Raw genomic sequence first — 23354 nt, forward strand, 5'->3', positions numbered from 1 at the left:
GCGCACTGGAGGTTCGGGGCTGAGACTGGCCACTGTTGGGGTTAAAATCTGGCCTCATCCCCATAGAGCAGGGTGTCGGGATCGGAACCAGCACAGGCTGACACCTCAACAACTACGCACATTGCTGGTTCAGGCCGCTTCTGTACACGATCATCTCTGTTTCAGGAGATACAATCTGTCTGTCTGTCTATCAGGAGAAAGCTGTGTCAGGATCTATGTCTCTATTTGTAAATTGGTGCTATGTTAACTTGACCATACATGGCCATGAACACACATGTAGAGCCGTGTGCATGTGTATGTGTGTGTGTATATGCAAGCATGGACAGAGTCAGCGTGTGTCTGGCTGGCAGTTTCCTGCCCGCCCCCCACTCCAGACTCTACCCTCCTGGTTGGACAGAGGCCAGAACAGCTTTCTTGTGTCTTCCGCCAGCCACTTCCTGGGTGCTCCACAAACACACCTGGCTGACCTGCTCAGGGCTCACCCTCCCGTGGATCCCCGTACACAGCCTGGCAACCTCGCAGGATGAGACGCAGTCCACCCCCATCTCCCCTGCCCACAGCCCAGACCCCAACTGCCGATCCCCAGGGTGAAGAGGCCGCCCCGTCTTCTGGGGTCTGCTGGGGCTGAGCACAGACTCCGCCCTGCCCCTCACCAGCTGATGCAGGGCACGTCCCATAGCCAGCGCAGAGCGGCCCTGTCTGCTGGCCCCGACACTGGCCGCCTCTGTCCTCCCCAACAACTGCGGACTGTTCCGGCTACCAGTGCTTCCGTGTCTTTGTCTCCACTTAAAGGCACAATCTTGCTGGACCAATTAAGAAAGCACCTCCGCTCCTGCAATTCCTACACCTCCCCAGAGCCAAATGCACACTGTATACAATTACACGGCCCACGGTTTGATAAAGGAAGTCTTGCATCACTAATAATTCTCAATGAAAGAACACTAGTGAAAGAACTGTTTAATTAAAAGACAACAATGGGATAAAAGGCAAATAAAAAGGGAGGGAGAAAGAGACAGGGAGTTGGCAGCCGTTGGTTCAGAATGGGATGAACATCCTCCACCCGCGAGTCCCGAAGCACCTCTTAGAATCCACATCGGCCTGTTCAGCCTGCGAACGAATCTCATCATTAAACAGGTTGGAAAAGCGAGCAAAAGACAGTCAACTCTTCTGCATCTCTCTGCCTCAGGGACAGCAGACAGGTCCCCCCAGCCCGAGAGAGGGGACCCAGCTCTGGGACAGGGACGCCTTCTCCAGGGTCAGTGTTGGGGCACCAGGAGGACGGGTCACAAAGAAGATGTCTTTGCCGGGGAAATGGAATAGACGCATTTTCCCTGTCCCTCTCACTGTGTCCCCTGGTGACTGAGCTGTGACATGGACGAGTGGCTGTTCTCTGCGATGAATGTAATTAGGATACGTCGCAAACATGTACTGATAAAAAAGAGCAAAAGATGAAAAAAGCTAAGAACCCCAACCATAAAATGGACATAAAAAGAGTCCAAGCAGTGGAGAAATGGTGGAGGGGGCACAGACCTTGAACTTGAAGGATGCATGGTCACAGGGTCCCTGGCTTGCCTTTCTGCCTCAGATGTCCAGCACCCGAAGACTCAGCAACCCAGAAAAACACTAAGTGCAGAGAGGAAACCAAAGCCTGGGTCCAGGAAACAGCAGTCTCCCAGGACAAAAGACCGCGGCTGCTCTCCACTAGCCCAGCAGGGGGCAGGAACCATGGGCTTGGGAGAACCCAGACTCCCCACACACACAGCAGGTCCTTGTTCCCCAGTGGGCAGGGTCAGAAAAGGCCTTGTGTGCAGTCAGAACTTTCGTCACCGCCTGGACACAGTAACCATAGACACATGCACACACACATGTGCATACAGCACCAGTGTGGAATCCATGCAGCTGCACTGGAAGCTGTCTTGATGCAGCTGTACCCCCTCACAACCACGAAGGGACAAGGGTGTAGAGCCAGAACTCCCACTGAACCCCAGTAGCAGCAAGGAACCCCAAACACAGGACGGCCTGGGCTCCCATTCCTTAGTAGGCAGTGAGGAGATGGCAACCTGCTCCCTGGAACAGGACCCGAAGAGCCCAAGGGACAGAAGATGTAAGATCAGAACCCCAAAACATAACACCCAAATAACCAGATCTCAAAGGACAATCACTAATAATACGCAAGCCAGATCTAAGGACTCGAGCTGGAGACAGAGATAAAGGGAGGGAGGGAGAGAGACAGACAGACAGAAAGAAAGAAAGAATAGGAAACAGGAACTCAGATTCTATGCAAATGAAAAAGGACAAAGAGGTGGAGCGCTGGGGGAAGAGGCAGAGGGGCATGGAGAGAACTGAGAGGTGTTCGCACACGCACCAACTCCCCACGATGAGCACAATCGCTATGCATGCAACACGAACTAACAAAAACAAAATTGAAAAGGATCAGAGAAAGAAACAGAAAATGGATTTGCACATCGAGAGGAAGGATTTAACTGTGTTAGGAGCTCACTGACAGCGCTTCCTAAGCAGCCCCATAAAGATGCGGGGATGCAACTGCAAGTGGGAACACATGAAAAAGGAGAAAATCCCAAGAAGAAAAAGACATAAAGGAGAACCAAATGAAAATTTTAGGACTGAAAAATACAACTGAAAATACATCTCTGAGGATGAAGGGAACCGAGGAAAAAGTCAGTGAAATGGAAGACACAATACTAGAAATTACTCAGCACAGAGCAACAAAATCAGACTGAATTTTTTCTACATGAACCATCAGACTCATAAAAACCAATCAAACTTTAATGACATCAGAGACCGTGAAGGCGAGGGGGAAGAGGACGAGGCTGAGAAAGTACTGGAAAAAATGATGGTGGAAAACTTCCCAAATTTGTTAAAACGTAAAAACCTGAGTGATAGGAAAACCAGAGAAATGCATCCAAGACACATTACAGCCAAAAGTCTGCCACTAAAAACAAAGTCAGGAGCGCGGAGAGAAGAGCTGCCTACGTAAAAGGAAGAAATGATTCCAGAGGTGGCACATCCCTCATCAGAGCCCAGAAGACCACAAGGACATGGCATGACATGGCCCTGAGAAAGTACCTTCAGGAAAAAGCCTGCCATCCAAATCCTATTAGGTGTGATGAGTGTGCACCATGAATGCTTCGATTTTCAAATTTACTTCAATACAAGACACACTGCCGAAATGCTCCTCCTCACCTCAACACCCTGCCCAGTGTCCTCGACACTTTCTGAAGCAGGTCTGGACGTCCTCATTCCTGTCTTACCACGGTGAAGGCTGCTGTCGCATGCCAGGCAATGGAAAGGACACTCACAAAAATCCCTCGGTCCGCTCGACCCACCTATTCACGGATCTAACATGGCACCTTCTCGCTTTCTGCGAAAGTCCGAAACGACCATGAAAGGTAAATGTCTTCACTCAATGCAAAATATGGAGACAGCCCCAAGACCACAAAGACACCTACCTAGGAAAGAGGACTCCAGAGCTGCTTCGGAGAGCGGCAGGATGACGGGGTGAGGGTGTTCAAAGTCAGGGCGAGCATTCCGGGGAGAGGGGGCAGTATGTCTTACTGCACACTATGTTTAGCTCAGTCATCACAGCTTTCCGCCTCATCTCATGGAGCCGATGAACGTACCATCCAAGGACAGTGGGAAGACAAAGCACTGCTGCTTGACTAAGCTGTAAGAGAATTCGTTGCCAGAAGCCCTGCCCTGCACAAAGGCTAAAGGAAGTTCTCCAAACAGGCAGGGAGTGAGCCCGCGGGTGCCGGGGAATGTCACAAACCAGGAAAGACTACACTAAGGAAAATGTGATAAATGCAATACACTTTTCTCTCTCAAGTCTTCTGAGATTTGTTTGAAGGTTGAAGAAAAATTGTAAGGTGCTGGCAAACGTAGCTGAAAACATGTAAATACCAAAGACAATTACCTATTTTCAACAGGGAGCGTAAATGGTACATTTCACTTTAGCCAGTAAAACGCAAGATACAAGAGACTGCATTGAGCTTGTGCGTGTGTTCAAATTAAAAGAGATCACTTCAAAAGCTGCCCCAAAATATGCTATAGATAAATTTTTACAATGTTCAAGTAACCCAGACAAAAGCAGGGAAAGGAAAGAGAGAGAGAAAAACATGGAGAAACAAAGAGCAGGCAATAAATCAGAAAGTACACGTTAGCCCTAACACACCAACAAGGACATTCTAGAATGACCAAATGTCAATCCACCAAGAAGACACAGCAAGACTCAACACGCATCCCCAACAGCAGAGCTGCAAGTGTTGAAGTGTAATTGATAGAACTGAAAAGACAGACAACCCACAATTACAGCTGGAGACTTAACACATCTGTCTCAACAAATAATTGAACAACCAGCCAAGAAATCAGCAAAGATAAAAGTCCCTAACTATTCCATCAACCAGCAGGTTCTATAGTCGTAGAATACATCATACACAAAGAGCAGAACCAACATAAGCTATGTCTTGTTCCAAAAAAACATTAAAAACTTCAACAAATATTTTTAAATGTATGTTTTACAAAGTATATTCTCTGACCACAGTGGAATTTAATCTGAGATAAATAATAAAAAACAGCAGGAAAATTTCCAAACAGTTGGAAACAACATATCACAAGAGCCCGTGGATCAAAAACGAAGCCTCAAGAAGAGCCAAATTAATCCTTTTAATTGAATTAAAATGAAAAATACAACACAGCAAAATCTGTGGGGCCCAGCTAAACCAGCACTAAGAGGGAAAATCAAAACACTAAATTCATGCATTAGAAAAGAAGGAAAATCTCAAGTCAATTAACTAAGTAAGCTTCAAGCCCAGCACAGCGGTGCACGTCTGTCATGCTGGGGCTCTGTGAGACTGAGGCAGGAGGATTACCTGCTCAGGTCCTCAGCTACTGAGCAAGATCCTGTTTCCGAATACAGAAAAAAACTTAAAAAGACTGGGAATGTAACTCCCTTTGGAGGTCCGGGGTTCAATCCCCAGGATCACCAATAATAAAGAAGACACAGAAGAGCAAAATAAACCCAAACCAAGGAGAAGAGAAGACAGTGAAGTAAAACCTGAAATTGATGGCACTGAAATGGGGGCAGGGGGTAATTGGAAAAGAGCAATACAATCAACCACCTCCAGCAAGACTGAGAAAGAAATAGAAAACACAGGTTTCCATTATCGAGAGTGCGACAGGGATATCATGGTGGACCCAGCGGGCATCAAAAAGATAATAAAGGGACTTCATGATTGACTCCTGGATCTAGGATTGACAACTCGGATGAAATGGACCAATTTCCTCAAAAACAGAAGCCATCACAATTTAATCAATATGGAATAGCTCATCTGAATAGCATTGTAACTATTAAGGAAATTGAATTTCTAATTTGAAAACTCCCCTAACAGAAACATTTAGCATAGATGGTTTCACTGAAAATTTCTATCAAATGTTTAAAAAATGAATGAGCAACAACACTCTGTGATTGCTTCCAAAAGACAGAAGTATTCAGGGCCAGGATGCAGCTCAGCGACACAAGTGCCTGCCTGGCAAGCACAAGGTCCTGAGTTCAATTTCCGGTACCAAAAACAAAGATGTATATTCCCAAAAAATTTCATAAAACTACATTATTCTGGTACTAAATACAAAAAATAAAGATAAAATGTATAAAACAAAGTTAACATGCCTAAAAATATAAATGCATAAAACCTTAGCAAAACACTATTAACTGAAATTCAATAATACATTTTAAAAAGATATATATGACAAAGGTATTCTACGTATGCAAGGAAAGTGCTATTTTAAAAATTAATAAATGTAATACTTTACCATACTATCAGGCTACAAAAAAAAAAAAAAAAAAAAAAAAAAACTCACATGATAATATCCAAGATACCAAAAAAGCATTTCACAAATTTCAAACTCCGTCCCTTCAGGACCAAAACTGCCAGAAAAAGTAACATAGAGTCCTTTGTCAACTTGACAAACAGCCAGCACAAAGAACCTACCAGGAATGTCACACCGAACAGCAGAATAAAATGGGAAGCCCTTTTCTTCCAAAGCAAGAACAGCTGTTCTCACCACTCTTATGCAACAGAGGACCAGCAGTTTTAGCCAGAAGAAAAAAGCAGCAAACTGAAATAAAAGCCACACAGACTGGAAAGCAGAAAATAAAACCCATCCCATTTTCAGAGGACAGGATTATCTACAAAGGAAATTACAAGGAATCTAGGAAGAAGTTAAAAATAATTCAGCAAAACCATGTGACGAAAGATACACAATTCTAGAAATAAACAGTTCCTAAGTTTCCCATTACACATTGTTTTGAGTAGCAGGATGAATTCTCAGGCGGCCCATTCCCCTCGCCCTGGAACCTGAATCACCCCTTTGTCCACTGTATCCACGCTGTATACCCCACACACCCGTTAGAGACTCAGAAGCATCTCCATTACCAAACCAACAGTTGTGGCATCATCTCACCATGTGTGTTTAAGTCATCTTAATTCTACTTAATAATGGCCACAAAGCAAAACAGTCACGGTCCCCACAATTTGTGCTGCCAAGGAGCAGCTGTGAAGGGCTTCCTATGGGGGAAAGGTGACTTAAAAAGGTGACTCAATTTAATACAGAAAGAAAAAAGTGGATGCTGAGGTTGATAAGATCCAGGGTAACAGCAAAGCTTTTTCCTGGGAAACTGTGGAGAGAGAAAAAGAAATGGGTGCTGGTTTTGCTGCCAGACCTCCAACTGCAAAGACCACAGCCCACGGCCACGGGGGCTGCATGAGCTCGAAGCAGAAGGCGGCAGTGCGAGGTTCGGACACAAACAGATGACACTCGTCGGCAGCAATGAGCTGCAGAAAACATCGCTGTATGTGATGTATGTTATTATTATTTGGTGTTAATCTCCTACAGTGCTTAATGTGTAAACCGCACCATAGGTACACACGTTTGATACTACTGCAGCATCAGGAGTCTACTGGGGTTCTTAGAATGTATCAGATACATGCAAGGAACACATGGACACTGAAATTAAAAGTCAGAACTATTACAACTGGAAAATAACGACAGGAGGAGAGAAGGAGAGAGAGAGGGAGGAAGGTAGAGATCTAAACATAGTGTAGGATTTATATGCCAAAAACCATAAAATACCCATGAACACACCTCAAGACAATCTAAATAAAAGGAGACACACACCTGTGCTATGTCAGCAGCTCAGAAAATTCAGCATAGTCAAGGTGTGACTTCTGCCCAAAGCGATACACAGGTTTAAGCTAATGCCTATCAAAATTTCAGCCAGAGTGTTCCTAAACACAGATGAGATCAATCTACATTTTGGACAGGCAAGAACTAGACACATCTGAGAACCAGCAGAACTAAGACACATCTGAGGACCAAAACAGAGCGGGAAGCATGGCACCCCCCACTGAAAACCTCACCTGGCTGCCATAGCAAGGTGGCTGGCTACCTCAGGGAAAACATGCAGACAGCACGGAGGACGGAGAGCTCAGAGGGTCGGGGCGATACGCCCAGCTCATGTTCAGCGACGCCGCAGCACAATTCAGGAAGGAAGGAGAGCCTTTTTAGCAAACGGCAATGGAACAACTGGACACCGCAGGGTGGGGACCTTAAACTACAGCTCAGCCTCGCATGAACATTAGCAAGATAAAGCTATGCAACTGTTAGAAAAAGCCAGACCGCCTTTGGGACGGAGCCTAGGCAAAGAGTTCTGGAGCTTGACCTCAAAAGCAGGGATCCCAAAATTAAAAATGGACAAACTGGGCTCATCAAAATGAAAAACTTTCTCTCTGTGAAGAGACAAGCAACCAGGAAAAAGCTATCTGCAAATCATCTATCTGACACAGGCCCAGTATGTAGGGTATAAAGAATACTCCAAACTCAACAGCAAAAAAAAACAAGCCAGTTAGAAAATGGGAAAAAGGTTCTCAGCGCACAACACACACAGATGGCAAATAAGCACATGGAAAGATGCTCGGCATCATTAGGTACTAGGAAATGCAAATTAAAACCACAATTAGATTTCAGCACACCCCTGTCAGAGTGGCTAAAATAAAAAATAGTAACAACACCAAATGCTCTCGAGGATGGGGAGAAATGGACCACTCTCATGCTGCCGATGAGAACAATGGTGCAGCCTCGCTGGGAAACAGTCTGGCAGCTTCCTTTTTAAAAACAGGAAAGAAAAGAAACCTGCAGCTGCATGTGACCAGCGATGACACTCCTGGGCACATATCCCAGAGCAACAGAGGCAGTTCTCTTGGAAACCTTTACACAAATGTTTACAATGGCGGTATTTGGAATACCATTTGGCGGTATTTGATGAAGGGTGGGAACAGATGTCTTTTAATGAGTGACTGGTTAAACTGTGGTACAGCCTCCCGTGGAAGGTTACTCAGTGACAAAAAGGAATGAACTATGGGTGCGCACAGCACCCCAAATGCATCCCCGGAGATAAAGTCCACCCCATAGACTCCATGCTGTGTAACACCACTTACGTAAGAGTCCTGAAATGCTGCAATTACAGAAATAGAGGGCGGAGCAGTGGCTGGCTGGATGTACCAGGAGGAGGGATGGGAGGGAGGTGGGTGTGCTGTCACAGGGCAGCCAGCAGGGGCATCCTGGCGGTGGGGGAAACTGGGAGCACCCAGGGCTTCACTCTATCCGAGTGCATATCCTGAGTGTGACACTGCGCCCCGGGTCAGCCAGACACTGGCACTGGGGAAGCCACACAGAGTATGCGGGATGCTTTTGCATTCTTTCTCACAACCGCACATAAATATGCAGCTCTATCAAAACAAAATTGATAATTTCCAAAGTTGACAGCAGAGAAAACCTGAGCATCCAGGATGCCAACCAGCTGAAGGTTGCTTGCTTGAGCTCCCAGAAACCGCACAGACCAACTGCTAAGCCCAAAAGGCTCTCGGCATGGAGGGAGGCAGACTAGCAGCAGGGTGGGCCTTCCAGATGACCGCTTCTGAGGGGTCCAGATGCCAAAGAAAATGCTCCATGGCTTTCCACCTGGCCATGGTCACGTGCTGCTCTTCCCAACGCTCTGCCCTGAGCTGCATGAGGCTGGTCCATGAGGGGGGGATTGTGGGAGAACCAGCTCGCTCTGAAGTGCAAAGGTTAAGCCTTATGTGAACTACATTAGATTAAGAGGCTCTTAGAGAGGGGACTGGATCATAGGGCTGTTTATCATCAATGGATTAATCCACTTGATGTTCATGGTGTAATAAACAGGAAGTGGGCTGGTTGGAGGAGGGGGTCCTTGGGTGCGTGCCTTTGGGGGGGGGCGACTCTCCCTGGCTCTTCCTTCTGTGCTGTACTCTGGCAGCCATGAACTAAGCTGCTTTGCTCCACCAAGCCCGTCTACCATGATGCTTCTGCCTTGGAGTCAGCTGATGGGGGACTGACACACCTGAAGCCAGGAGTCACATTAAGCCTTGCCTTCTTTAAACAGTGTGTGTCAGGTACTGTGTTCCAGCAGCAGGAAAGCTTCCTAATGCATGAGGGCACATCTCCGGCTGCAGCAGAATGGCTCCCATGCTGGGACACTCCGGGAGGTACTGTGCACTGTCATAAACCCTGCCAAGGTAAAATGGTATCGAGCAAGCCTCTAGTTCAGTACACACTCTGGGAGACTCTAGATTTGCAACGTACTCTGAGGGGAGAGGCGTGGAGGTTGAATAGTTTGGGAACCTTGTATTCTGCAGGTCCTTCTGGGAAATTCATTATGCCCACGGTACATTGAAGACACGGAGAAGTCCCATCATAAGGAATCTGATTCACTTCACTTAAGCCAGCATTGTGTAATGTTATTGATCAGAGAACCCTACTACTATGCAACTTCCTTTCTATTTTTAATCTGCATACAGTATTTGTTCACATTCATGGAGCAGAGAACGATAATTCATACATGCATGCAATGTATAATGATCAAATCAGGGTAGCTGGCACGTCCCTCTCTCCATGTATCATTTTGCTGTGTTTGGAACTTCGGACCCTTCTAATTATTTTGAGACACAACATGAGTTGCTGACCAATAGTAACCTACCGTGCTATGGAGCACTAAATTAATTCTTCCCCCCTGTATTTTGGCATCCTTTTCAGATACGACTCTATCTTCCCTCCATCCACACTCTCCTCAGTCTCCAGGGATCATTAGTCTACTTTCTTAGGCCACAAGACTGACTTTTTTTAACTTCCACAAATGAAAGAAGACACGCGATATTTGTCTTCCTGTGCCTGGTTTCTTTCATTTAACACGTCCTTCAGTTCCACCCACGTTACCACAAAAAACTTCAATCTTTCATGGTCACTTAACATTCTAATGTGTGTGTGTATATACCGTGTTCTCTTCAGCCATTCATCACCAGACGGGCACCTCAGCTGGTCCCCTGTCCTGGCTGCCGGGCACAGGGCTGGGGTGAGCACGGGACTGCAGGCTCCCTTTGATAGAACTATTTCCTTTCCTCTGCATAGACGCTCAGTAGTTGGATTACTGGGTCATACCGTAGTTCTATTTTTAGGATCTTGAGGCCCCTCCGTGCACTTTTCCCGTAACAACACTAATTTACACTCCCATCAATAATGTGTAAGAGCTTCCTTTTCTCCACATCTGCAGGAGCATTGTTATTCTGAAAACAGCCATTCCCTCTGAAGTGAGACAAAATCTCATCGCAGTTTAGAGTCGCACTTTCCTAATGATCAGGGATGTTCAAGCATTTTTTATGTATACTTCTTGGCTGTCTGTATGTCTTCTTCTGAGAAATGTCTTTAGATTTATAAATCAGGTTGTTTTTCATCATTGATTTGTTTGTGTTCTTTATGTATCCTGGATATTAATCCCCCATTAAATGAATAGTAGGTAGACATATTATCCCATTCTACAGACTGCATTGTAACTCTATTTTTGCTTTTGCTGTGCTTCTTAGTTTGATATAGTCCATTTGTCTATGTTTGCTTTTGTTGTCTGTGTTTTTAAGGTTGTATCCAATAACAGTGTTTGTCTATACAAATGTCTTGAGGTGTTTCATCTGTTTATCCTAGTAATTCCATATTTTTAAGTCTTATATTTAGTCCTTTAACCTATTTTAAACAGATTTTTCTGTATGATGAGCTAGCAAGACTCTAGTTGTATCTTTCACATATGGATATAGTTTTCCCAGAAATATTTAAAATAGAACACCTAGGAGTAAACTTAACCAATGAAGATTATCTCTATAATGCTGATGAAAGGAACTGAAGAGGACATCCCATGTTTATGGAAGGGAAGAATTATCAAATATTCAGTTACCCAAAGCAACTGACAGAATCAGTGCAATCCTGTCAAATTACTAGTGGCATTCTTCATGGGGAAACATTATAAAATTCACACAGAACCAGAAAACACCTTAAATAGCTAAACAAACTCTGAGAGAAAAACAAACTGGAGGCATCATGATACCTAAAATCAATAAATACTATAAAATTATATTCACCAAAACAGCATGGGACTGGTATTAAAAAGCCAACACACTGATCAATAAAACAATAAAGAACCTGGGAATTAATGCAGGTACAGGTGGCCACCTGACTTCCAAGGAAGCCTCAAGAACACACATTAAGGATAAGCTGGCTCTTTAATAAACAGTGCTAAGCCAAGGGGATACTCAGCTCCCTTTCAGATTATAGAAAATCCACTTCCAAAAGTGACAGTCTACTCCGAATTTCTACCAGAGTCAAGAGACCCAAAGCAGTGGTCACCAGCTCCTACCTGGACCCGTGCAGGGGTGAGAGGCTCACTACCTACGAAGCCGCCCCCACAGCAGTGGACAGCACAGCTGAGCACAGGTCAAAGAGCAAAAGCACTGGACTTAAGCAAGTCTGTACCTGATTCTTCTTCTCTGCTACAAGAACCAGTTGTGGGTTCTTGTACAAATGGGTTAACTGCTCTATTTCCTCATATGCAAACTACTGCTAAGAATGCCTGCCTCAGATATGAGAACTCACTAGTAATATTAATCACAATGCTTATCGTTATTAATCACCCGCAATGGGCCGGGAAATGCTCTCGGCGATCCCCATCTCCCGGAGGTAAGCTATCAGCATCCCCACAATACACGGGAAGAGAGACCCAGAGACGGCTAGGACCTTCTCCTCGGCTACTATCAGACCCGGTAACGCTGAGCTGGTTTTTGAACCCAGACCTATCTAAGATGTTCGTGCTCTCAGTAGGGCAAAGTTAAAGAAAGCATGTCAGGTGCTTCCCAGGGTAACCTCCAACATCCCAATGAGAACAACACCTGGTTCATCAAGAGTGGCCCGGCAGAGAGCCCAGGCTGCCTGGCCTACCCTTACTGTTTCCCATGACATGCGAGTCATAGAATTGGGGGTCTTAGTCCACTAGGGGGCGGGAACAAGCAGCAGCAAATGGACAGAGAGGTAGGCAGCTCCATGCAGGAGCATCCGGGAAGAACGTGCTCTCAGGAGTGCTACGAGAGTTTTTAATTACAACACAGAAGGCTAAATTGCCATCCAAAATATCTGTACCACTCTGTGTTCTCATTAAGAGTGTGTGAAAGCAAACACTTCCCCACAATGGCTCTGTAACGCAAATAGAAAAATACCCAAGCTGTGTTCTTCAATTAAAAAAAAAATGGGAAAAATGCATATTATGACCCAAGCTTTGTTTTTTAATAAAGGATAAACAACGATTCTATAACACCAGATCGGCAGCCACCACGCACCCTGGACCCTCAGCAGCAGTTATCTCGGAAGAGTGGGAAGGCTTCCACCTTGTGAAGTTTACAAAGCTTCCTGTGAATTTGTAAGCAGAGGAAGAAAAACACACGTGTGACTTTCTCGGGGAAAAAAAGAGACAGCAATAAATAAGTAGACGTGAAACCGAAATCTTTTCCAGATACGAGGAAAATGCAATGCAGTGTTTATGTTCCAGCACGGCTTATCTGCAGGAATCATCCCTTTGTTTTCCAAAAACCGAATCTGAGGTGGAAGCACTGCACAAGATAAGCAGCTGGCTAGCCCAGCCTTGCGAGCCACATGCCTCGGTTCCACAGCAGTCACTGCAGCACCACCCCACTGAGAAGTGAGTGCACGCCGCTAGTACCCTGAAGGACTGTAAGTCACCCAGCCATCCTCTCTCACACGACCAACCGTCAACATCATGGGTTTTACTTGCTCCCCATCCGACTCTGTGCAAAGGTCCCTGCAGATCCTACAAGGAAAGACTCTCCAGCACTTGCGCTTCCCTGTGTGGCCCCCACGCTCATCTGAGGCAGTGTGGCAAGGCGCCTGGGGGATAGCTGAGGTGCTCTGTCACAAAGCAGCTCCCGTTCCTGGGCCACACCCCTAAACAAAGTCAGCTCTTCAGATTTTCACCCTTTGTAATTCAGCTGTTTGGAATGACTTGAAACAGAAAGTTTCTTTGCAGTTGGGATAAATAATCTCTTAGGGCATATTCCTTAAATAATGGGCCCGCCAGGTCCCTGGGCACAAAGGCTTCCCAGTTCCAGATGCACCTCCAGGGAGTCCCCAGGGGCACAGAGGAGGAGGTGAGGTGAGGTTTCCTCCCCACTGAGAGGCGGGATGAAGGCCTGCTCAGGCTTGCATTGCTTTGATTACACTGAGGATTCCAGGGTTCCCCATGTTTGTTAGCAAGCCGCACTCCTTCCTGTGATTTGTTTCATCACATTCCACGCACATTTACGCACTGATCAGTGTATTTAGGCTCCTCGGGCCTCTGCTTGCTCACACTTTTGCTGACGCTTCTAGATCTTGGGGACTCAAGAGCTACTAGAATCTGTAGTTTCTGTTCTGCAAAGCACAAAGCAGGGGTCCCACGTGGGTAGATGTCTTTTCTTCAGGATTAAACAACGTGTGAGTAGTAGTAGGGCTGGGACCAAAATGTGTCCTTCAAGTCCAACAGTCCAGGTAGCACAGTGGTTAGGGGTGCAGGCAGTGCAATGATTAGGGGTGCAGGCCTGTAACCCCGCTCCACCCTCCCCAGGGTTAGAGCAGCCAGGTTCCCCTGGAGCAAGTAACAGGGTCACATAAGCCAAAGGGCAGGGAGCTGAGTACAAGCTCACTGTAACTGCACCGCAGGTCCCCAGGGGACACAGTGCCCTGGGGGTGGATCCTCCTGCTGGGCGCTGGGAACAGAGAGACCAGCCAGGAACACAGACTATGGCAGGGAAAAGACACAGGGCAGACAGCCAGCCAGTCACTGTGTAAGGCCCTCACAAAAGCAGGGCTCAACTCAGGACCTCTGCCCCCCTACCATGCAGAATCTGCCACTTGAGTTCAAATCCATCTTTGTGAAGCTTGGCATCAGAGCACAGTCCAGCGCCTGCGACCCAGCAGCAGCTGTGAGGGGTCACAGACCAAAGGGAATGGCCGGCATCAATTTCACACATCCCATCCATCAAGCCCCACCTCTCTGACACTCTCCAGCAGGCAGAACGGTGACACTTCTGCGCACCTGCACCTGTGATACCCGCCGCCCAGAGGTCCAGCCATCCAGCCGCAGGGTCTGATCCCGGCAGCATCTTCAGAGAGCTGAGGCTCCACACTCAGGGGCTGCTGGTGGTTGGAGGTGGCCCCAAAAGTCGCTGGTATTCTGGAGGTCCTGTGGTGCAGCTGGCTCTTGGAGAGCCATAAGAGTTTGGGGACTGACTTTCAGCACCCCCCAGAGCTGGGCCCTAATAGGGTCAGTTGCTCTGACCATGCAGTGCATCAGTGCAGAAAGGAGGCCAGCACCTGGTAACAGGCATGGCTGGGAAAGCAGGAACCCTGGGTCACAGCGACTTCAGCTGGATGATGACTCTGGGCACACACCACCTTCCCCATGTCCCAGCGCCTTCCCTGGGAAGCCAGAATCCAGGCAGATCTGGCCCAAAGGCTTATGGTGCCAATGACGAGACCACACCCACAGTGAGGCCCGAGGGTTCCAACAGCATTCACACTGCTGGGTAACAGCGGCAACCAATTACCAAGCACTTTCCATGTGCAGGACACTGTTTTAAACCCGGTTCATGCATCTGCTCAATAAATCCCTGGCATGGCCCTATTCGGTCATTCAGCTAACTATTTACTGAACCTTCTTCTAGGTGCTGGAGACACAGACATGGACAAAACAGATGACCGCCCTTGTTCTGGTGAAACATGCTCCAGGAAACACGCTGAGGGAGACGGAGAAAAGCACGATCAACATAAAACGGATAATAAGCAATAACGTCATCAGTGTTGAGGAACACAAGAAACAGAGAGGAGGGTCAGGCAGCTGAGGGTCAGGAGGGCCGAGCTGAGCGTGGACGGCCCAGCGGGTTGGCAGGGGAAGGCCTTGCTGGGCAGTGATGGGCACCATTTGGGTTTCTGGTCAGATTCACCCTTCTCCATGGTGGAGACTATACAGCTTGACCCGCTGTGCCCAACAGGATCCTAGCAGATATGACACAAAGGCAAGTGTGAAACACGGTTGTGCGGGGATGGTACCAAAAGAGAACATCCCTTGGGTTTTTCAGCTCTTCCAGCCTCCACCCAGCTGAGACGCTGCAAGCATCCAACAATCCAAGTCTGGCTGAGGCTCCCAGCCAGCCTGCAAGGGTACATGAGATCCTGGATGCAAGTGAGACTTGGGCTTGTTTGTTAGGCAGCATCATGTGGCCACTGCTGACTGAGAGACTTCAAGAAAAGAGAGAGGGAGCTATAGGACCAGCTGGGAGTAGACCTTTCCAGGCAGACAGGAGAACAAGTGCAGAGATCCATGTTCGGGAGCCATCACGGCATGCTCAAGGGACAGCAAGAGACACAGGCAGCAAGGATGGAGAGACCAAGGAAGGGTGGCAGGTGACAAGGTAAAAGAGGGTAAAGGCTAACGGGCAAACACTTCATTATCAAATGGGGGCACAGTTTTTTATTGAAATAAAACTTACACATAATAAAATGTGTTCTTCTAACACACAGTTTAGAGTTTCATGAGTGTAGTCACACAACTGTGCCCTAGCGAGACATAGAATAGTTCCATTGCCCCAGAAATTCCCCTGCAGCTCTCAGTAGTGAACCTCCAGCCCCCAGAACACTCCGATTAACTCTCTGCCCCCATGGTTTGCCGGCTCCAAAGCCTCTAATGAACATGGAACGTGAGTGCAGACTCTTTCTCCTGGCATCTGCTTTGACACCGCACTGTCAACAGGACATCCCTCTTGATGCTGAGTGACATTCCACTGCACTTTTATCCCTTTCACAGGAAAAGGGCACCACGCTGCTCCGACAGGGACCAGCATGAAGAGCCAGCCAGTCAGTCACACGGGGAACCAGAAGTGTGTTCACCCAGCTCGGGCCCAGGGCAGGGATCCAGCCGTCACCTCCATGAGACGGGGCTTGAGGGAAGGTGCTGAGCACAGCTATGGGGTGGGCAGCTGGGTCTGCCCCAGGACACCAAGCTGGTCGTCCATCTATAAACAGCTAAGGACCACAGTGGCTCAGGCCAGGGTGGCCTTTGGGGGCTCCGGGGAGTCGGGTTCCACATACATCAAAGACAAGACCTCACAGGATTGTTGATGGACTAATCAAGAGGTGGAAAACAGAAACATCCGAGAGGACATGGCGCCCCTTGGCCTGAGCCATGTGGATGGCGTGACTGGTCCACCCACAGAGAAGGCTGCGTAGACAGGGCTTGGCTCGTGGCCACCCCGAGGTGCAGACGTAGGAGGACAACCCAGAGCCCCGTGTCCATCCACGTGCTGCCTGCCTCCCATGCAACAGAATGAGTGTGCACCTGCTTTGGGGGAGCCCTGATGGGGCCCCTCAACATTCAAACTCCTGAGGTCAGCAGAGCGGTACGAGCACCAGGGACACAGCAAGTGACAGCCAGCAGGAGGGACACAGTACAGGGAGGACCACGCCGGGAATGAGGGCCACTTGTACTGCTGCCACACTGCCTCCTGAGGATGACCTTCAGGGGCCAGGGACCACTGGAGGGTACAGGAGGGGCGCAGAGGCCATCAGCTGACCCTTGGGGCCTATGACGAAGGCCACGGCCTCCTGCTGCCCCTGGGTGTCAGTCCAGCTAGATTTACCACCTGCCACCTGAGAAAAGGGCCCGACCAGGGGGCAAAAGCCAGCAGGAGAGCAGGAGCCCACATGCACATGGAGGGATACTGAGGGTTCCCGCAGGCAGGGGGTTTCAGTTCCTCGGCATGGGGGGCAAGGACCCACTCCTGTGTGCCCCAGCTGCAATGTTCATGTGCTTCCCAGGAGGCTCTGGAGAGACGGGCCCAACACCCCAAGGGTAGCAAGGACGGAAGGCAGAGCCATGCGGTAACCTGCCAACCTCCCCCTACCCCAGCCGCACCACGGAGGAGACAGGAAATCATTACTCACCACTGCTGGGCCGAGCCCTGCACAGTGGGAAATAAATTAGTCACCAGTGACAGCGCTGGGCACATCCCTCCCACACTCCCACCCATTGGGAGGGAGTCACCACCAGTGGGGCTTCCCAGGCCTCTGCAGGAGGCAGCCCTGCTCTCCCTCCCTCACGAGAGTGGCTCTGCGGTGTAGCCCTGTTATCTATACCAACTACACGAACGCAAAGGTGCACAGACACACACACACACACACACGCATGCACACACACATGCTCTAGTCTAGCAGGCAGGTGGGCATGGGCCCAGTCCCTGAGGTGAGCAGCACCCCACTATCCGTCTGCCTTGCTCTTTTCAATGTCCCAGAGTTAACAAGAGCAGGCTCAGGGAACAGGGACCAGGATTCAAACTCAAACCAGGCAGGCAGCAGGAGCTCCCTCCTTTTGCAAAGCTGCCAGTTGGGGTGAAACAGAACCCAGGTGCACCTGAGGCCCTTGAGGCATCTGTACCTGCTCTGTGAGCTCTGGGGCTCTAGGGACCAGGTCCCAGCAGGTACAGGGGCCAGGACTCTCCTGAGAAGGCCCACAGCAAACCCCTGCCACCTCTCCCTTCCAACCTGTGGGGCACAGTTCACTCCCACTTGCCTGGGTGAGGCCTGGGGAGCCCTCTGGGGTGCAGGGTGGCCCAGACAGGCAGACGCCCATGCTTGGTGCATCCTCAGGCCCAGCACAACTGGCAGTGGACAAGCTGTGGCCCAGAGAACAGCTCCAGACTGTGCACCAAGAGTAATCCTCGGCAGGCTGGGTGCCCAGTACCCATTAGGGCCTCTTCGGTGGCCGGGCCAGACCCCTCCTCCAGGCCCAGATGATGACAAGGCTCTGTCTCTGTCCCTCTCATGTGAGCCCACACCCAGATGCAGCAGAATTCACCCTGCCATCTCACTCCCACGGCCCTAGGGGCCCTGAGCTGGTGCCTGGGCCACTCATGTGTCCAGACCCAGGCGGCACGGTGGAAGGCGGGTGCTGGGACACAAGGTGGAGGACAGGAGGCAAGACGGACCCGTCAGGAACAGGGAGGCAAGCGAGGCCCACAGCAGGTGACAGGGCCGTGACAGCCCCAGCCCCCACACCCTGCTCTCGCTGCTGAGATTAATCTGCCTGACAAATCAATCCTACCCACTCCGACTCCATTACTTATTCACATAATTAGATCCAAGTTGGGCTTTTTTTTTTTTTTTAAGTAGTGACTTCCAGTTGCTCGGAACATCTGGGTTAAGCTCTGGCTGCTTTTCCCCAGTAGCCGGAGCAGCACTCTCAATTTAATGGGCTGCACTTCTCAGAAAGGGTCACCCCAGATACTGAGTGGGGGGCCCCCGAGGTAGCTTCAGTGCAGCCAGGAGACAGCAGGGAGGCAAGGCCACCCTGTGGGGAGCACCCTCGCATAGCAGGAAGCTGAACCCTGAGTCTGGGCCCCGCGGGAAGGCAGGGGGCCGGCCAGTGCCCCGTTTTAGCCACCTGTGATTCTCTGGCACAGACTGGACCTTCACTTCCCATGCACAGATCTCAAGGGCAGAAGAATGTGTTCCTCTCGGAATGCAGAGCCCAAGGGGGCCAGGGCCCCTGGTCAGCAGTGTCTGGGCAACCCAGCAAGTGCCTGTTAAGCACCACCAGCTTGCAAGGCGCTTGGAGAGAGGCAGCCATGCTTCTTCTCCAGCAAAAAGGAGAATCTGGTGGGTGAGACTGACATCAGTCACGTGGGTAGAAGACGGGAGATCACTGCCGAGTGAGGAGAGCTCTGAGCCAACGGCTCAGGGTGCCCCGTATCTGTCTATGTCTAACGAGCCTGAGGGCAGCAGGTCCCCCAGGGAAGACTGCCTGCAGGACCCGTGGCTGTAGGGGATGAAAACACGAGGGTCAGCCGGTCCATGAGTAAAGACCAAGGGGCAGCGAGCACTGCCTCAGGGTTAGGCAGTGAGAAGATTCTGGAAAGGCCAGTGTCCTTGGCTGCCAAAGGCCAATATCAGTTCCTCCCCTGAGCCCCTGACCTGCTGCAGAAACTCTCCCACCAGCCACGATCCACGGAGGAAAATAAAACACTACACGTAAAGGTTCTCACCAAACGCTGTCAGAAAGAATTGACTGAGCCATGGAAGCAGCCACAATGTCCAATCGCAGGAAACATAGGTACGTTATGAAACTTCAATTCTTCATCTCGAAGCAATCATTAAAAATGATCATTACCACAGCTGTGCTGTGGTACCTGTGCTGTGTACCACAGCACAGGAAACGTTCACACCAGGTGTCAGGTCAAACAGGCAGAACACAAAACTGCAGCTAGACGGTAAGTGCTCATGTATGCAATCACCACACACACAGCCAGAGAAGAATATAGAAAACAAAGCAAGGCCTGGGTCAGCAGGGCCTGTGACGCTCTTCCTGGCGCTGGTGCGATGCCCTCCGAAGGAGCACAGCATGAGTGCCGGCCTGGGTGCCAGAGAAGGGAGGCAAGTCCAGGGCTGCCTGCCCTGCCTCCTGCCCTCTCCCAGCACTGCCCCTCCTGCCGTGCGGGTGGACACCATCTTTGCTTCACAAGCATTTGCATCCTGTGCACCTTGCCTGGAGGTGGCCTCCCCTCCTCGAAAGTTGAAACCACCACCTCCCTAACTGCAGCAAGGGCCTCTGCCCGGCTCTGTGTCCTGAGGTCAGGAGCGGTGACCCACAGGAGAATAAGGAGGTAGCCCAGGTGAGCAGCAAACGCAACACTGTGCCCTCCTGGCCCAGTGTGAGTGAGGAGTCCTCAGCGGGCACCTGGGGTGCAACCCACACAGATTCAAGGAGCCTCTGTCACCAGCCCCCTGGATGAAGGCTCAGTCCTCAGTCCTCAAGGTCTCAGTACTGAGGAGGACTGGGTTCTCCTGAGGCCCGAGCCAGCTCCTCCTCACACCACAGTCGCACGGCACAGCACAGCCATCTGCAATGCTCCGAGTGCTGGTGCCAGACGGGCACTGCAGGGGAGATTTCTACACACATCACTGGCACAGGTGACACCGTGATCAGGGCAGGTTGAGCCCTCCCAGCTCTCCAGAGCCAGACCTCTGCTGGCCTCCAGATCGTGCTCCCGTAGCCCACGTCCAGCAAGTGACATGGCCTGGCCAGGCCTCTGAGTCCTCAGTTCTAAAGAAGACCCCGAGAACAGCGCTAATGGGTAGAAAACAAACCGTAGAGTGCCCAGCACAAGAACACCCTGGGTAACGGTGCCACCAGCTTTAACTCATGCTGGGCCACACCATCCCCATTCAGTTCCCCCAGGTCTGAGTGACCGCCCTCTTTTTTGTTTGTCTGTTTGCCCTTTTGAGACAGAGTCTCAAGATGCGGTTCAGGCTGACCTTGAGTTGACTTTGTAGCCCAGGCTGGTCTCAAACAATCCTCCTGTGTCAGCCTCCTGAATGCTGGGATTACAGGCATGTGCCACCACGCCCGGCTCTGAGTGACCTCTGCAAAGGGCTCATGAAGGGCGGTGGAAAAGCCTGGGTCAGCCTGTGCCAGTGCTGCCCCTGGCCCCAGTGAGGAAGGGTAGGTGGGGCACAATGCCTGCCTTGAGGCTCAACCCCACCACAGCAACCATCCACTGTGCAGGCGAGCACCACAGGGTAGCGGTATTTGGTTATGAGGCTGAGTCTGTGTCTGCATCCACTGTGCCGGTTCTTCCTTCCTTTCCCCCACCCACTGTGACGTTGGGGAAGGGGCCAACCTCACCCTTTCATCCTAACAAAACTCAAGGCGAGTCATCCAGCTGGGGTGAGTCGCCAACGCAGCCGACAGCCCCATAGGCTGAGTGTCACATGCGTCAAGACAGAACCAACCCAACACCCTCACAACCAAATACAATCCTTCATCCATTCACTCACTTTCTCTAGGGGTAAACGGTTCTCAGAGACCTGTCTGTGCCAGCATCCTGTGCTGGATATAAAGAACACATGTGGCCCAGCATATCAGTTAGCTACTGCCACACTAATGCTGCATAACAAACGACCCCAAATGGGGCAGCTAAAATAAGCATCATGTGAATTGGTGGGATCAGGTCAGCTTCTCACTGAAGCTTTGTATGTCAGCTCAGCCACTCTGATCTACCTCCTGGGTTTCTCATTCTCCTAGTCCTGTGGTTGTTCGAAGGCTTGTTCTTTCTCCTCATAACAATGGAAGTGACAGAAACTCAGATGACAGGCAGAAACAGCCAGTATCTGCTAGATCCAGGCTGAGAGCTGGCACTGTCATCTCTGCCTACAGGCCTCACAAAGCAAGCCTGACCATCCATCCCAAAGCCAAAGGGCAGGAGCACTACCAGGGTATGGAGAGAGGGTGGCCTGGAGAAGAGCAAGTCACCATTCACTGGCCCACACCTGCCCTCTTCCTAAAGACTCCCAGCCCAGACGGGAAAAGAGGGTGTCAGGGACGATTTGTTAGAGAGGGCGTCTGGAGGAACAGCTCCCTGTGGATCCGCCCATCGCTGACGTAGCCTGGGACATGGGGTCTTCTTCAGCCTGAAGGATATCTGCTCCCTGCCTCATTTCCTCTATAAATTAGACAGGAAGGACTTCTCAGCTGTCTGGCAGGGAGAAAAGAGGAGAACTGGGGGGCTCAAAGGGTTTGCTGAAGCTACAGCTCTCCTGCTTCAGCTCCTGAGCTTGGTGAGTGTCCAGAGGGAAAAGGAGGCAGGGCTGGAGTCTGCACCTTCCCGAGCTGCCAGACCCCAGAGTCTGGCTGGATGAATCAGTCACGTCACTGAAGCAGGTCAGAAAGAAGCTCAAAAGGATGGGAAAGGCCCTGAGAAAGAGGCACGGCCTCAATCCATGGACAGGCACCATCTTCTGGAACAAAAACAGAAATTTCTAGATGACACCGGATGCCCTGGGTATGGCAAGGACACGGTCGTACTGAAATGTCCCACGCACACCGGAAGGCAATGTCTCCTTCCACGCCGATGATCAGAGACCTCGGTCCCTGCTCAGAGCCCCACAGCTGGCAGGTGACAGAAGCTAAGATGCAGGCAGAAGCTGCTGTGCACGACCACGAGGTGCCTGCGAAGCCTCAACACAGAGTCACCCAGGTCGGCCAGGTGAGGACACAGCACCCAAATGGATGCCACGGGCTGGAAAAAGGACCAAGTGCTGGGACCTGGGACCCGAGGACAGGCCTCACCCAGCCCACAGGGGCCGATGGGCTTGGTGGAGAGGCCACCCCGATCTCCCGCACAACCTGCTGGACCATCTCATCGGCCAGTCGCAAGGATGCGATTCCCTCCCCTCTCCTTAAGTGAACATCTGTTTTTCTCAAAGCTGTGAATGTCATGTCAAGAATTTCCAATTACCTTCCCTTGGTTTTATTTAGCATCAGTGTATTGGAGGCATAATTAGTCAGAGATGAAAACCTGCATTGTTCCCTTCTCCTCGGCAATGAAACGGGTTTCCAAATGTGCTAACAGAGAGGCTCCTTCTCCAAAACTGACAAAGAGCAAATGAAGAATGAAAGCAGGAGTGAGATGCGGATTGATGACAGCCACAGCCCAGAAGAGGCGGGTGCGGGATGTGACAGAGGTGGGCGGGCGGGCAGGCGTCTGCCACCAAGCCCCTGCCGCGAAGCTTGCCTCTCCAGCTCCTAATGAGGATGGGCCTCTGCCACGGCGCGCAAGTGACGTTGATGGAGATGAAGGACCGCTGTCCACCGGCAGGGCCTCTAAGGACACCTTGTGGGGCTGCTGGCGAGGGTGTCACACAGCGCTCTCCCCCCCCCCAGCTTGGCCACACGCAGTCTGGCCGCTTGCATGAAGGGGTACAGCCTTTGCCTCAGCCAGGGCTCCCCAGAACCGCACAGAAAAGTCACACGCAAATCCTACACCAGTAGATGACACCCTGAGCAGATGGAGATCTGCGCACCGAGACTCAGAAGTCCTCCCTGACCCCAGGCCTCACCAGGG

At 50.2% G+C, this 23354-nt stretch overlaps 1 protein-coding gene and 1 long non-coding RNA gene across 6 annotated transcripts in view; both read right to left on the minus strand.

Moving 5' to 3' along the window:
* LOC100724914 (glutamate receptor ionotropic, delta-1) overlaps window positions 1-23354 on the minus strand; it is a 580436-nt gene that overhangs the window by 391253 nt on the left and 165829 nt on the right. The gene's annotated exons all lie outside the window — the stretch shown is intronic.
* Window positions 943-4315, minus strand: LOC134472414 (uncharacterized). Its single transcript, XR_010042218.1, has 2 exons — window positions 1531-4315; window positions 943-1428 (listed from the first exon to the last, which is right to left on the minus strand). It is a non-coding gene; the product is annotated as an uncharacterized LOC134472414 (long non-coding RNA).

The sequence above is a fragment of the Cavia porcellus genome, unplaced genomic scaffold, assembly GCF_034190915.1.
Source record: "Cavia porcellus strain 051 isolate PalLab524CR breed Dunkin Hartley unplaced genomic scaffold, mCavPor4.1 scaffold_23, whole genome shotgun sequence".
Taxonomy (NCBI): domain Eukaryota; kingdom Metazoa; phylum Chordata; class Mammalia; order Rodentia; family Caviidae; genus Cavia; species Cavia porcellus.